Source organism: Vespula vulgaris, chromosome 7 (assembly GCF_905475345.1).
Source record: "Vespula vulgaris chromosome 7, iyVesVulg1.1, whole genome shotgun sequence".
Lineage (NCBI taxonomy): Eukaryota > Metazoa > Arthropoda > Insecta > Hymenoptera > Vespidae > Vespula > Vespula vulgaris.
The window spans coordinates 7,892,501-7,907,215 of record NC_066592.1 but is presented as its reverse complement, the minus strand read 5'-3'; the positions used below and the strand labels follow the sequence as shown (position 1 = coordinate 7,907,215).

At 33.1% G+C, this 14,715-nt stretch overlaps 1 protein-coding gene across 2 annotated transcripts in view; it reads right to left on the bottom strand.

Moving 5' to 3' along the window:
- Positions 1-14,715, bottom strand: part of LOC127065422 (uncharacterized) — an 84,910-nt gene that overhangs the window by 46,500 nt on the left and 23,695 nt on the right. The window lies entirely within an intron of this gene.

Here is a 14,715-nt window from a genome sequence, read left to right as displayed (position 1 = left end):
TGTTGAAGTTTACTATCAAATGATAATTAGATTTTTAAGAAGAATGAGATGTCATTGTTGTAAGGACGGCCAATATTTTACATATATTCCAAAATAGGTTTCTTTGTAAAGAATACTCGGCTAGAACGATTTCTACAAATTAATATAATTCAACAATAGAAAGGATAAAGGTTAACAAATTTTTGGAAAGCTCATAAAAAGAAAGGTTATGTTCGTAGGAAAAACAGGAACACTGATATGCATATGAAGGATGTCTCGTTTATACGTGATACAAACTCTAACTTCTTACGAAATAAACTTCGTTTACTTTTAAGTCGGTAATCTGAGAAATACGAAAGAAGATAAAAAGTTTGACTTTTGTTTGCGGAATGCAGCTTAACAGCGAGTAACCAGCGATACAAGTTTATACTCCTTAAGAACTGACTAATTTATAATATAATTTAGAACATTTTATGAAAATAAACGATCCCATGTATGGCATGTCATTGAATTATGTGTATACTTCGTATCGAACAAATCTATAAAAGTTTTTTTTTTAATAGATATTCGAAATTTCGAGATAAATAGGACACCTTGTATATATCTATAGATATTGGAGGAAATATCTCGCGACTCGAAGCGACGTTGAAGCTACAAGAAAGTTTATAAAGATAAATTTGCATGGTAGTGATGCAGTTAGGAAATTTGGTAAACAAATTTTCTTTTTTTTATTCGTGATCTTGTCGAGTTATGAACGTCACCGGTTTTTTTTTTTTTTTTTTTTTTTTTTTTTAATGGATATCAAGAATCTTTTTCTTTGCATATTTATATAACAGTTACCATTTGCAATCAAAATCATATGCAATGAAAAAATTATTACTATGCATCGTTAACGAGCTAATCGGCACCCTTAATGATTGACTAACAGATTCATACTGTACTGTAATTCATACTCGATGGTATACAAATACATTTGTATACAATGATTATTAACAAATGAAGTACGGGCGTATATTGACCAATTGAATATCAGTGATCTAGTTCGAAATAATCGACTTCGAAACATTATCCAGTCTGACGATCGTTTTTCAAATTGTGAGATGAAAAGCCAACTATTTTAATATTTAAGATACCGATTATTTCGTAAACGACGCATAGTAGTAATTTGTGTGTGTGTGTGTGTGTGTGTGTATGTATATACGTATATATATATATATAATTATTATAAATATATTATAATAATTTATAATAAATTTATTGATTATAATAAAATTATTAATTCATAATTATATATAATTTATAATAAATATTTTATAATAAATAATAAATATATTGAAATCATTATTATAAATATATAATTTTATATATACATATATATCTACTTACGTATATAAAATGAAAATGGAAATAATTTTCGATCCGTCCTGAAATTAACTTCGACGACGAACAGATCCTCTATTCGAAGTACGTAACTACCTACTAGCATAATTTTACTTACTTTTAGGTGAATTGCTATTTCTATCTCTATTTCTCTCTCTCCTTCCCTCTCTCTCTCTCTCTCTCTCTCTCTCTTTCTCTTTCTCTCTTTCTCTTATACATATAAGCAAAGCTCGATCTCTTCATCGTATATCGAAAATTAAGATCACCGATAATATTCGCGCGTTCATGATTCTCTCGCTTACGTTTTCTTCTTTTCCACTCACCTCCACTTTTCCAACTCACTCCACCATACCATTCCTTCACCACTTCTTCAACATATCCCAGCTCGAACGGTTCGCAAAACTTTCCAGGAATTTTGTCTCCTGGTCCGTACAATGTACGTACACCGTCTGAAAGCGAGGATAAAATTTCTATGGATAGAGGAGGGGAAAAAAGAGGAGAATGAAAGAATGAGAAAGAAAGTATGTGTAAGTATATGTAACGTATGTATGTATGTATATTTATGTGTGTGTCCATGTGAAAGAAAGAGAAAGAGAGATAGAGAGAGAAAGAGAGAGAGAGAGAGATATAGTGATCCATCATAACGATGAAAATTCTTTACGATTAAGGTCACCTCTATTATGTACCATAATTATAATATTAATCATGATATAAATTGTAATACGTTATATACGATATTATATTACGCTATAATATTAATTTTACGGGCGGTAATAATACGATAAATCATTGTACCGTTATATGACAAACAATTATATAACCACTGGAAAATGCCAGACACAGAGATACGACCATTATGATCGATTTGCATAAAACATTCAAACCCCTTTCCCCCTGCCATGAACCCTCCCTTCCTTCCCCTGTTCCCTCTCTCCACTTCGCCCTTAATGAACCAAACGTAAATGTTCAAAATGAATCTCTGGAGTACATGTATTGGGAGATAAAGTAAAACGAAATAAAATATACAAATGAGAAATAAAAGAAAGAAAGGAAGAAAGAAAGAAAAAAAAGGAAAAGAAAGAAAAAAGCAAAAAGAAGAAAGAAAGAAAGAAAGAAAGAAAGAGAGAGAGAGAGAGAGAGAGAGAGAGAGAGAGACAGAGAAAAGGACAGAGACGAAAAGAATAGAAAAAGAAAAAGGGCTAGGAAGACGAAAGAAAAGAGAAAGCATGTAGTAGTTATAGTGGTACGTACGTAGGGTTGGTTTGGAGGGGTACCGCTAATATCCCGGGGGCGGTCGTGAGAGTTGGTGCACCTGCGCGTATGACAGTTACGCCCCTGGCATAAAGGCGACATTTAGGTCGGCGGCTTTTATAAGAGTGAGCCACACGTCGAGAATAGAATGTAGAGGGGGAAGACGTAATGGTGAGAGGGGAAGAGGTTGAAAGAGAGAGAGAGAGAGAGAGAGAGAGAGAGTAGATTCTCGCAAACCCTTCGAATGTCGTCTTTGTCCTCGTGTTATCAACTCTACCCTCTCCCTCCCCTAGCCTAGTAACCCCTTCCTCATCTAGCTTCTCTATCGTACTATATCCGTACTATCGTACTCAACAGCGTTGGCCAACGTTACACGGTCATGCATTAGTCCGTACTATTATCAGAACCGTTGCCTGCCACCGGCTACGAAATTCGGGCATACATAAGTGACGATAATTTGACGGCCGTTCCCATACACTACCGGGGTTAGGAACACATACTCTTCCTAATATTAGACCCTTACTATGTAGAAATACATACGTACATTCATATGTACATACACGTCGTTAGATAGATATGTATATGTATAGAGTATATATGTGTGTGTGTGTGTATCTATTTATATAGTATATATATGTATATGTATATATGTAGTATATATGTATATGATATATAGTATATGGTATATATTATAGGTATGGTATAGATTTATAGTATGCATATGTATACTTATATATATTTATATAGTAGATAAATAATTAAATAGTAGTATATATGTTTATATGTATAGCTATCTAATACATACATATATATATATATATATATGTACGTGTGTATATATCATTTATTTCATACATTATATTTATCGCGAAAAAATCAACTCGAGCGAACCTGCCAAGTAGCAATAACAGCAGTTGCTGAAACAGCAGCAAAAGCAGTAGCAATAGTAGCAGTTAATGGAAGAAACTGTATTCCTATAACGTCAGGACTGTTACTTCCTCGTGGGAGAAGAGTACCGTGTCTTTCGACTCTAACTCCTACCCTGTCGATACACATGGGACCAATGGGGAAATGGCTATGAAGTCGGTTCGATGTGTTTCGAGTTCGAAGAAGTTTCGATAATTCTTATAGATAGATGGATAGATCGATCCTTTATCCTCGAATGTCTATCGATAACGTATCAAAATCGGAGATTATCGTAAGCTAGCTTTTTTAGGAGGTTTTTTCCGAAATAAACTCTAAAAATTTTATTGCAGAGTTAAAAATTTATCGACGTCGAACATTTTCGCTATTAATTCCCAACGATAGCAAGAAGATCAATGAAAGATCACGTACTACACATATCCTTTTTTCTTTTCTCTTTTCTTCTAATTTTCTAATCATCACTATAAAAGCAGCGAACCGTTTGGAAGATCAGCAAGAGAGTGTGAGAGCATTCTGTTTCTGACATAGAGCTTGGATAAAGTCTGCTCGAAATGTATATGTTTATGTATATATGTATATATATATATTTATATATATATGCATATATATATATATGTATATATATATGTACATATTCAAAGAGATATGCGAAACTCAGAGCTGTTAATTCAAGCAGGTTTCGTCTGCTCTAGAAGGGTTGCCCGTAACAAGTTTCAACGTGATGCCTTCGCGGGTTTAAGCTATGCTCCGAGACGGATAAAGTCGGTTGAAAGTGTTCTACATCGAACGAGATAATCGACGTTCTACTGATACTGTCAGCTTAAGTGACAATGAGAAACAAGAATCTACACGCGTAATCGTGTATGTATATATTTGTATGTCGTATAATACAAAGTATAACAGAAGAAAAAAGAAAAGAAAAGAAAAAGAAAAAAGAAGAAAATAACTGAAAAATATTGTGAAACATTCCATTCTATATACATAGCATACATACATACATACATACATATATACATACATACATACATACATATACATACACATGTATGCTGATGTATGTAACTATAGGAGGTACATACTTACTTATACATGTATATAACTATACAAGTTACGTACGTACTTACTTACTTAATTTCAAATATTTGAGACATTCCACTTGAAAATGGCGTGACGTTAAAAGTAGTTCATGTAAACGATTATACACGCTCGAATGAACGTTTTAACCTACCTATCCTGTTTCCCCTCACCCTTTACCCTCACCATGCACTCCTCACGACTCCACCTAATTTTACCTACCTCCTTCTCAAAAGCGAAAGAGTAAAAGGCCTATCGAGAAGTTTCGAGATTCTTCGTAATTTAACGAAGTACTTAGTTAACCAAGTCGGATTCCTTTTGTTCGCTCATGCGATGGTCTTTGTGCGGTACCAGAGATAAATACTTGGAGCATATCAATCCCAGAGGATACTCTCTCTCTCTCTCACTCGCCCACTCGCCCACTCACCCCTTCCTCTCTCTCTCTCTCTCTCTCTCTCTCTCTTTGGGGGCGTTACAGACGACGGTTATCGATTAGGATAACGACCGAGGTGCCTAGCAAACTAGCTTGCTAGCTAGCTACCTAGCTAGCTAGCCCGCTAGGCAGTTCAAGTGGCCATTTAGTTCGATGACTGCTCGGTTATCTGGTTCATACTTGCATGACATTTATTTTTACATCAAGGACATATAATTATTGATATATTATAAATGATGATTATATGAATTAAATAAAAAAAATACTAATAATAATAAAAAAGAAAAAACAATTGTTTCACGAAAGTTTATTATTATTTATTAGTTTATTAGTGTTGAATATAACTCTGTTTAAATTGTAAAAATCTAGTTTCTTTTCTTTTTCTTTTTTATTATTTTGCAATATTTCCAATTATATTTTCTAACAAGTGTAGAAGGCAGAGAGAGGAACAGAGACAGAGACAGAAAGAGAGAATACAGGAAATTATTTGCAAAATGAATCGGACGAATAGCTTAAAGACCTTATCTCAAATAAACGTCGTCAAATATGGAAAAGTGAATTTCTAGATTGAAGTTCTTTTCCTTCGTATTCCTTTCTTCTCGAGTTTCATTGTCAGTTTAAACTCATAAAATTTTTCACGCAGCCTCGAGGCTGCATAGTGCAACAGTCAGTCCAACGAGCCGATGTTTCTTGACATTTTCGTGTCTCATTAGCTAGGTGCTATATCTAGATATCTCTGAATAATAATAATAACTTTGGACAAATCGTTAAGATATATTTCGCAGACTTGATCTTCTTTTGCATTTTATCAAAAAAAGAAATAAATGAACGAAACAAATAAATAAATTAGCTGAGTTGGAAAATAATGACAATTCTTCAGTGAGTCCATTTTGCTTACATTTGCTCGTTATTTTAGGATACTATCTTTTATCTCTCTCTCTCTCTCTCTCTCTCTCTATATATATATATATATATATATATATATATATATTTTCTGGGACAGATTCATAGCAAGAAAACGATCAAATGTCACATTGCTCGAACGTTTAATATTAAATTAATCAATCAAAGTCAAAATGACTGATTTCAATCGTCTTTATTTAAACTTCTACTTACATATTAATACGATTTCTTAAAATATAACTTTTTTTGTTTCATGAATAAAATCAATTTTATAAATTCTTCTTTTTCATCTCGTTTTATTTTTACTTTTCTTTCTTTGAGAAGCGTTTGAAATATATTTTAGGAATAATTATCGATAATTCTCTAGTATTAAATATCCTATATTATTAATTATTTATAATTAAACGAGCAATTATTATATATTTGTATATTTGTCAATATTATCTTGAAAATAGCCATAAGCTGATTTTAACGAAATGAGGGTGACTCGAGCGACTTTGAATATGAGAATATGATTCTGCGAATTTGAGGAAATTCATTTAAGAAATTAAATAAGCAAATAGAAAAATATTAAAAAATTTTCAATTTACACACCGTAAATGATACGGCACGATGTAGTTTGCAATGCACGATATGATATTCGACGAATTTTATATGGTTTTTTTTAGAGAAGTAGAAAATAATGACGATCCTGTGAATGCATTTACAAATAGCTCACACACGCTAGTTGTTTTACGATATACGTATTCGAATTTTATATAATTTTCGTATAACTGAAATTATTAATGTAAAGGTTAGATATATATAAATGATTTTATCATTATAAACTATAAACTGTAAACTGGTGGCGGTATGGCAACCTTCGCAACATTGCGTGATACGATATTTGCTCAAATATCATATGACTTCCTTAGCACCGAAATATATAACGTCTATGGGGACTTTCAGCCATGAAGAAAACAGTACGGCATGTTTTCATGACAACATAGCGGCTGTATGGCTATAAGAAAGATTTTTTATGTTCTTGGGTACCTTCACCGAACGTACGATGCTCACGGTATGTAATGATAAAAATTATTTATTTTTAACCTTTACATTAATAACATCTTTATCGCTCTGATAGCCATATGAAGTTCTGGAGGACTAACACATACATACATACATACATACATACATACATACATAGCAACCGAAAACCTATAGACCAAATTTTTTATGATCTCAATTTCATACCAACCAAATATACGATGTTCACAGTACGTAACGACAAAATCATTTATTTTTAATCTTAATATTAATAACTCCTTTATCTCTAAGACAACCATAATGAATAGCCACAGAAGAATTGTTTATATTCGATTTTCTTACGGCCCCGTTAGTTTTTCAATTAAACGGTAATTATCGTTGTCGATTTTTAAAAAAAAAAAAGATCGAATAATTATTATTTACCGATCACTGTGTGAGTTTAGAATCGAGTATTGTAAACTACTACAAAGAACTGTAAATTATTTAAAAGATGAAATTAAAAAAAGAAACAAAAATAAAATAGATGAGATAGCGTATCGAGAGAGATAACAACAAAATATCTTTCTTTCTTTCTCTTCTGAAGATTTCTGACTGAAATCTCTTGCATTTGAATGAGATTTTCACGTAGATTTAAGGAGAAGAAAAAGATTGAGAAAAATGGAGAAAAGAAGAAAGAGAAAAGGAAAAAAGAGAAGAAAAAGAAATTCTAAAGACCGATTACATTGGATTTGAAATAGAACAGAAGGAAGGATACACGAGAATGCATTGTTCTAGTAAATCTTGCTATAGCTAACTAGCTAGCTAGCTAGCTTAGCTATTACGAGATCACTAGTTTTGGTGGATTTTGGTTTCGTTTTAGTTTGCTTCTATAACAGAGAATTCTATTGCTATTCTGGTATTTTACACGCGAACACCATCATAATCATTTTGCTACGGAGTCTTCAAACCTTTAAACCCTTCTCTGAATGGTACCCATCTCATTTCGTTTTATTACCGACGGGTTCAACGGCCATATTGGTATTTCGTTGTTTCTCTCTTGGAAACGATATCATAGTATGTGTCCATGAGAATGAAAGATAGGAAAAAACGGAGTACCTGGTTAAGATGGAAAAAGGATAATAAAAAAAGAATGGGAAAGAGAAAAGAAATTAAGAAGAATTAGAGCTTGACTTCCATTTTGAAAAGGAATTGAAATTTAAGTGATTCATTATAGGGGTATCGTAGACGTTTAAATCTTTCGTTTAAGAGATTATATGGTTTTCTACAAATAATTTGATTCCTACGTATCGTTGGCGTAATAGAAACAACTTTGAAATAGATAGATAGAGATAGAGAAAGAGAGAGAGAGAGGGACAAAGATAGAAAGTAAATAGATGGGTTCAAAGGGTGTTTAAAGCGGTGGCTATCCTTGTCCGTAATCAAACCATTGCAGCCTTTGTTTAATGAAAGTCTATGGGATCTACGTACGCCTATTTTACGTATATGTAGGTATTCATACGTATACCGGGTGAATAATTTAAAATTGAAAAGATGTGAATATCTCGATTAATTTCGAATCAAATGAAATATCTAAAAATAAATATATTTCTTTAGAAGATGAGGATAATGATATTTTGATATTAAGAACTTTTATCCGAAGGGGATATTTTATAATATTAACGATGTACTTATATTCATCGACGTTTTTTTTTTTTTGACATTGATATCTCTGTTTATTTTTGTTTGAAAAAGTTTTGAAAAAATACGAGATATATATACGTTTAAAATTTTTCATAAACGTGATTAAACGTCGCGAAAGAGAAAAATATTTTCGTTTCCATCACGAATATTATATATCAGAGATATTCTTGCTAGATAATAATTTTTGATTTATTTCTCTATAGACACCCGGTATATAAGTATAATATATTGCACGAGCACGTACATAGTAGACGGCGATTTTGGCATTTCGAGGCACGAATGCCAGGAAGCGTTATCGACTTCGTGCTCTCGCCGACACTCAAAGGGTTAAATACTTTTCAATTACACGCAACTAGTCTCCGTTGAAACCCTTTGAGTGGCAGGCCATTATGTGTACTAGCTATGGCAAAATTGCCGGAGGGTTTTTCACCGCTTTATTGAGGCCGAGCGGCCGAGACAAATTTGCAAACGCGCGAACTTCGGAAACAAAATTGAAAGCAAAGTTTCCAACGTCCGTTCCGTCGTCCCTCGGATTTCGACAATTTCGAGAAAACTTTTCTCACGTACTGCTTGATAACATCTAACGTTTTACTATACCCGAGAAATATAATCCTACCGATTATATTTATTGAGAACTCACGATATATACGATGTTATTAAAAAGAAGAAAAAGATGCCAGAAAAAGTCAAACGAGAAAAAAAAGAAGAAGAAGAAGAAGAAAAAGAGACGAAAAAGAACGTACGAAACCACCAACGAAAGATTTAGGATCCATTTGCCTCGATCATTTTTGCTTGATCGTAGAATGCAACTAAAAATGTTATTTCTTATCGCGGATTTGTTTTTCTCTCTCCTCTCTCCCTCCTCTTCCTCTCTTCTTTTCTATCCTTTTACAACGGTACCAGGATGCCTCGATGTTTGCCTCACCAGCAGGATTCGTTTTTCCTGTTCAAGAGATAACCAACCACTCTCCTTATTCCTCATGTAGAGGTATCTTTAACTTAGCAACATTCTCTGAAGTCTTTAACGCCCGCATCCTTGCGTTCCGGCTTGACCGGAACAGACGGTTCTTCCTCTCTTATCCACTACCCCTTCCCACTTATCATCCCCTCACTCTCACCCTCACCTCTACCACTCCCACAATGTTTCGTACATTCTTCCTCGCTAAGGTTTTATCGGAAAGTCGAAAGCGAAAAGTTTGAGCAACGAAACTAAATACTTCACCCCCACTCTCCATTGTGTTTCCTATACGATCGCAAACGAAATTATCTGTTTTTTCTGTCTTTCTTTTTTTTTTATTATCCTTTGTTATCTTTGTTCCTTCCTTTTTCTTTTCTGTTTATTTTTTTCATTCTCATTTCATTTCTCTCATCATTTTTTAAAATTCGTCCGAGAATTTATATTTCTAGTTTTATCCTTTTCTTCTTCATTGTTATTTTTAATACTATTATTATCGTTGTTATTACGATTTTATTATTATTACTTTATTATTATTATTATTATTATTATTATCATTATTATTATTATATATTTGTTTTCTGTTATTCACAAAAAATGATTTCCAACGAAAGTTGCACGTACACGAAAGTTGGACAACGAAGGGGCGTGGTAAAAAAGAAAAAAAAAGGGAAGAAAGAAAAAGAAAAGAAACATCTTGCACGATTTGTACGATCAACTTATTTTTACGCTCTATTAACGAAGATTATCAAGGAATCGATTCTTTAATCCAAACTCGATCGAACACTCCTTCTGTCGTCACCGAATCGACGTTACGATTCGACTTTTCTCTTTAAACGAGATGATTCGATTTTATCGACCACATCGTATGTACGCGATCACCTAGGGAGTTATATTTCCAATTCTCTCCTATTGAATCGACCATCCTCTACGGTCGTATCTTTTACCGGATTAACGAACACCGATCGTCCACGAGAAACTTCGATTCTCCGATTACTTTAAACAAAGACGATACTTCCTTTCCCTCTACCTCTCTTTTTTTCTTCTTTTTTCTTTCTTTCTTTCATTCTTTATAATAAACTCTCCATCTACCTTTAGAACGTACCTACCTATTAAATTCTGCAATAGTTGGAGCGATTAAATCATTGGAAAATATCAAATTAAAATCTAGACCGTTGTAATATCCTTTTTTCTTTTCTTTTTCTTTTTTCTTTCTTTTTTCTACAGCTGCAGCATAAATTATTATTGGACATTTTGTTGATAGAGTTAGTTGGAATAATTCTAATGTCTGCCGTTTAGAAGTTCACCATGATTCTATGCGGATATATAGATAGATAGATAGAACGAGAGAGAGAGAGAGAGAGAGAGAGAGAGAGAGAGAGAGAGAGTGATAGGAGCTGTAGAAAATGGCTTATTCAATAACTGTAATTCCATGCAAAATTACTCACATCTGGCGAGCTGGATTTACCTGCCGCCGCGCATAATTACATCCGCCCTACCCCGTTAGTTTCGGTAATCATTTCGGCCGGATTTAAGTTATTAATTGCCTACTTGCCATAGCGGACGCCTACGTTGTAACTATACGTTTCAACTTATATAGATGTATGCATCATTGTGTATAAATACGTTATATATATATGTGTGTGTGTGTGTTTATGTGGGTGCATGAGCGTACGATGTGGTTGTATATATACAAACATATACGTACGTACGCGTTCACATAACACGTTGCAGCTCTACTTTATTACCATTTGATTTATACCCTTCGAAAAGCGTGAAACAATGGCACGTGTGTGTGTTATTCGAAAGAGATCGTCTCGACGTTTATAATGTGACTTTACGATCTCCTATCGTTCGCGGTAGTGAAAACTCGTAAAAGGATTTTTAATGGGGACTATATGATGATGAGACATTCGATACTAAGGTAATAAAAAATAAAAAAAAAAACAAAGAAAAACAAGAAGAAACAAACAAGCAAACGAAAAAATAAAAAAGAGAAGAAATAAAGCAAGGAAGAATCGATAAGTATTGGAAATCAATACTTTTCCATACAAAAGAAAAAAAAAGAAGAGAAAGAAATAATATAAAATTACGCTGGTTCTATGTACTTTTTCCATACAACTTTTCGAAGCCACTTCGGTGAAAAGCAAAAGATATAATGTCTAACAGGAAAGAAAGAAAAAAAAAAGAAAAGAAAAGAGAGAAGAAAACGGAAAAGAAAGAAAAAACAATGTGATCACTAAAAATAACCGCAAATCGATAAGCAAGTTATACAAGCGTTCTAAATTTTTCACGACACGAAAATAACGCTGATATTCTCGCGATGGTTACGACATTTTTCTAGCAAAAGATTTACATGAGAGAAAAGAAGGTTATCGTGTTAATGAAAATAACAGTTTTTGATAGACCGAGATAGGGATAATCCATATAAAGCATCGGTTTTTAAAGCAACACGACTAACAATAGGAGAACAATACGACGTGAATGGATGTAAAATGAGTAAATAAAAATAGATATAGAAGTACATACGTACATACGTACGTACGTACGTACGTACTTACGAATAACGTCAAGCGTCGACGATTGTAGAAAGAAGAATGGCGGATAATGACGCGTCCGACGCGCCATCTATCGAACCGATGATAACTTATCACAGAATCGGTGCTCGTCGCGTGTAGGAATCAATGCAGAGTAACTCACAATCATAACAATAACAACACAACTGTAACAATAACGATGACAACAACAACAACAGCGTAACAATAAAATATGATAGAAAAGATAGACATGACAAGAGTTTTGAAAAAAAGGACAAAAAAACAAACGAATATAAATATAAAACCGCGAGAGGAAATATCGCTTAATCGATCTAGTTCGTGATTCATAGTGTTACAAACACGATGTAACGATTTCGAAAAAAAGAAACAAAACAAGAATAATAAAAAATAAAAAAGTTAATAAATAAAATAAAAAGAAACTTGGATTTGTTGCACGCCATTTTGTCGCTTACCGGCGTTTCGTCCATCTTTTTTTTTCCAGAGTTGCGAAGAGTACGAACGAAATTATGAATACTTTCCACTTTTTCGCGTTTATTTTGAATTTGTGTGTTTTTTTTTTTATTCTCTTTTTCTTTCTTTCTCTTTCCCTCTTTTTCTATTTCTCTCTCCCTCCCTCTCTCTCTCTCTCTCTCTCTCTCTCTCTCTCTCCCTCTCTCTCTTCGGATTCTCATTCGACGGTCTATCGAATCTATTTTTATCATTTGTCGTTGACAAAGGTAGATATCGTTGCGGGTATGAATATATGTAAATAACGATTGCAGATATTGATTAATTTCTGCAAAACGAATTTGCGGTATAACAAAACGATAACGATAACGATATCTAAACGAAAAATCGAGATGTCGTTATAACGTTATCTAGGACATATTCGATGACGTTTCATTAAACGAACGAAGTTTTTTTTTCTGATTCGAAATAGTCAGAGTCAAGTATATCTCGGACTTTGGAAATGATATCGGCATGTATATCTAATAATAAAATTTGCAACGTTCTAAATTTTATTTCTATTTTCTCTATTCTCGTCGTTTCAAGTATTCATCATTGACATACGATGTAATATGCACTCGATATGATGACAGTCTATATAGCTTTAAATAACAACAATCGATACTTCTCTCTACTTTTTAATGTAGACTATCGTAAATATTTCATATCAAAACTGACAAATACCGGAATACCATATGTACCTACTACGTCTTCGAACAAAAAAGAAAAAAAAAAAAAGAAAAAACGATTCGTTGAAAAAGAGTTAAACGTTCGATAGAACGTTCGAAATCATTGAAAGCCATTCGTAGAATTAAAACAAGAGCGATACCTATCATTCGTTCGTTTCCTGTAGGGGCGAACCGGAATGTCGTGAGGGGAAAAAGATATAAATGGCGTGGGAAAAAAACAAAGAAAAATAAAAAAGACGAAAAAAAAGAAACGAAAATAAAAAAAAATGTAACGATACCTACGCACTGATAACGTTTCCATTCGTTGGCCAATCGGGGACTGATAGTTCCGAAAAAATAAAATCACGACGTTACTTTATCGCTATGTTTCATTTTTATGGCGAAAAAATAAACGATCTCTATTTCTGTCTCTGTCTCTGTCTGTCTCTCTTTCTCTATCTATGTCTACTGTTTCTATCTCTGTCTCTTTTTGATCAGAGTGATAAAAGTCTCTTCCTATTTCCTGGTATATTTCATGATTGAAATTCTAATTCACCATTTTCTCGCTAATTTCTCTGAAATAAACGAGAAACTTCCGACGTTATATATATATATATATATATATATATATATATATATATATTTGAATTTTGGAGATATAATTAACGATATCGATCGGTCATTGAAAATTAAACAAAGTGTAAATCAATCTGACGTATTAAATTCGTAGGATCGAATTGGAATATTATCCGTTTACAAATACAAATATGATATTGATATCGATTTCGACATTAGGTAAACACTATTATTTATATGTACCAATCGATCGGATTCGAAAGTATCGACTTTATCCTAATATAAAGTTACTTATGTGTCATACTTGTCCAACCTGTCTTCCTTTTTTTTTTCCTTTTCTTCTTTTTTTCTTTATTGTTTCTTAATCGAATCGTATAACAGCTAGACGTAAGTACTTACTTACTTAGTTACTTACTTACTTACTTACTTATTTTCTCTTTTTCGTCGAAAATAGTTAAGAAAGATAAAGTATGTAAGCTTGCTCTTTCGAGACAAATGACTTCATTCGTAATGCCATTGGGGAAAATGTCGAATGAGAAAAAAAGAGAGAGAGCGAGAGAGGGCGGCAGAGATCGACATCCATGGTTACGAAAGTGGTTCACAGTATAGCACTTTTCCTTTTTAAATATTTCACGAGACCGGAGCGTACATAACCAACGATTAAATATCGATCGAATCTTTTCTTTTTTTTGCTCTTTCTCTCTCCCTCTCTATATATGTATATGTATGTGTATGTATGTATATATATATGTATGTGTATATATATATTTTTTTCTTTTTTTCTATGTCTCTCTTCCTTTTTTTTCCATGAGAAAAACGACA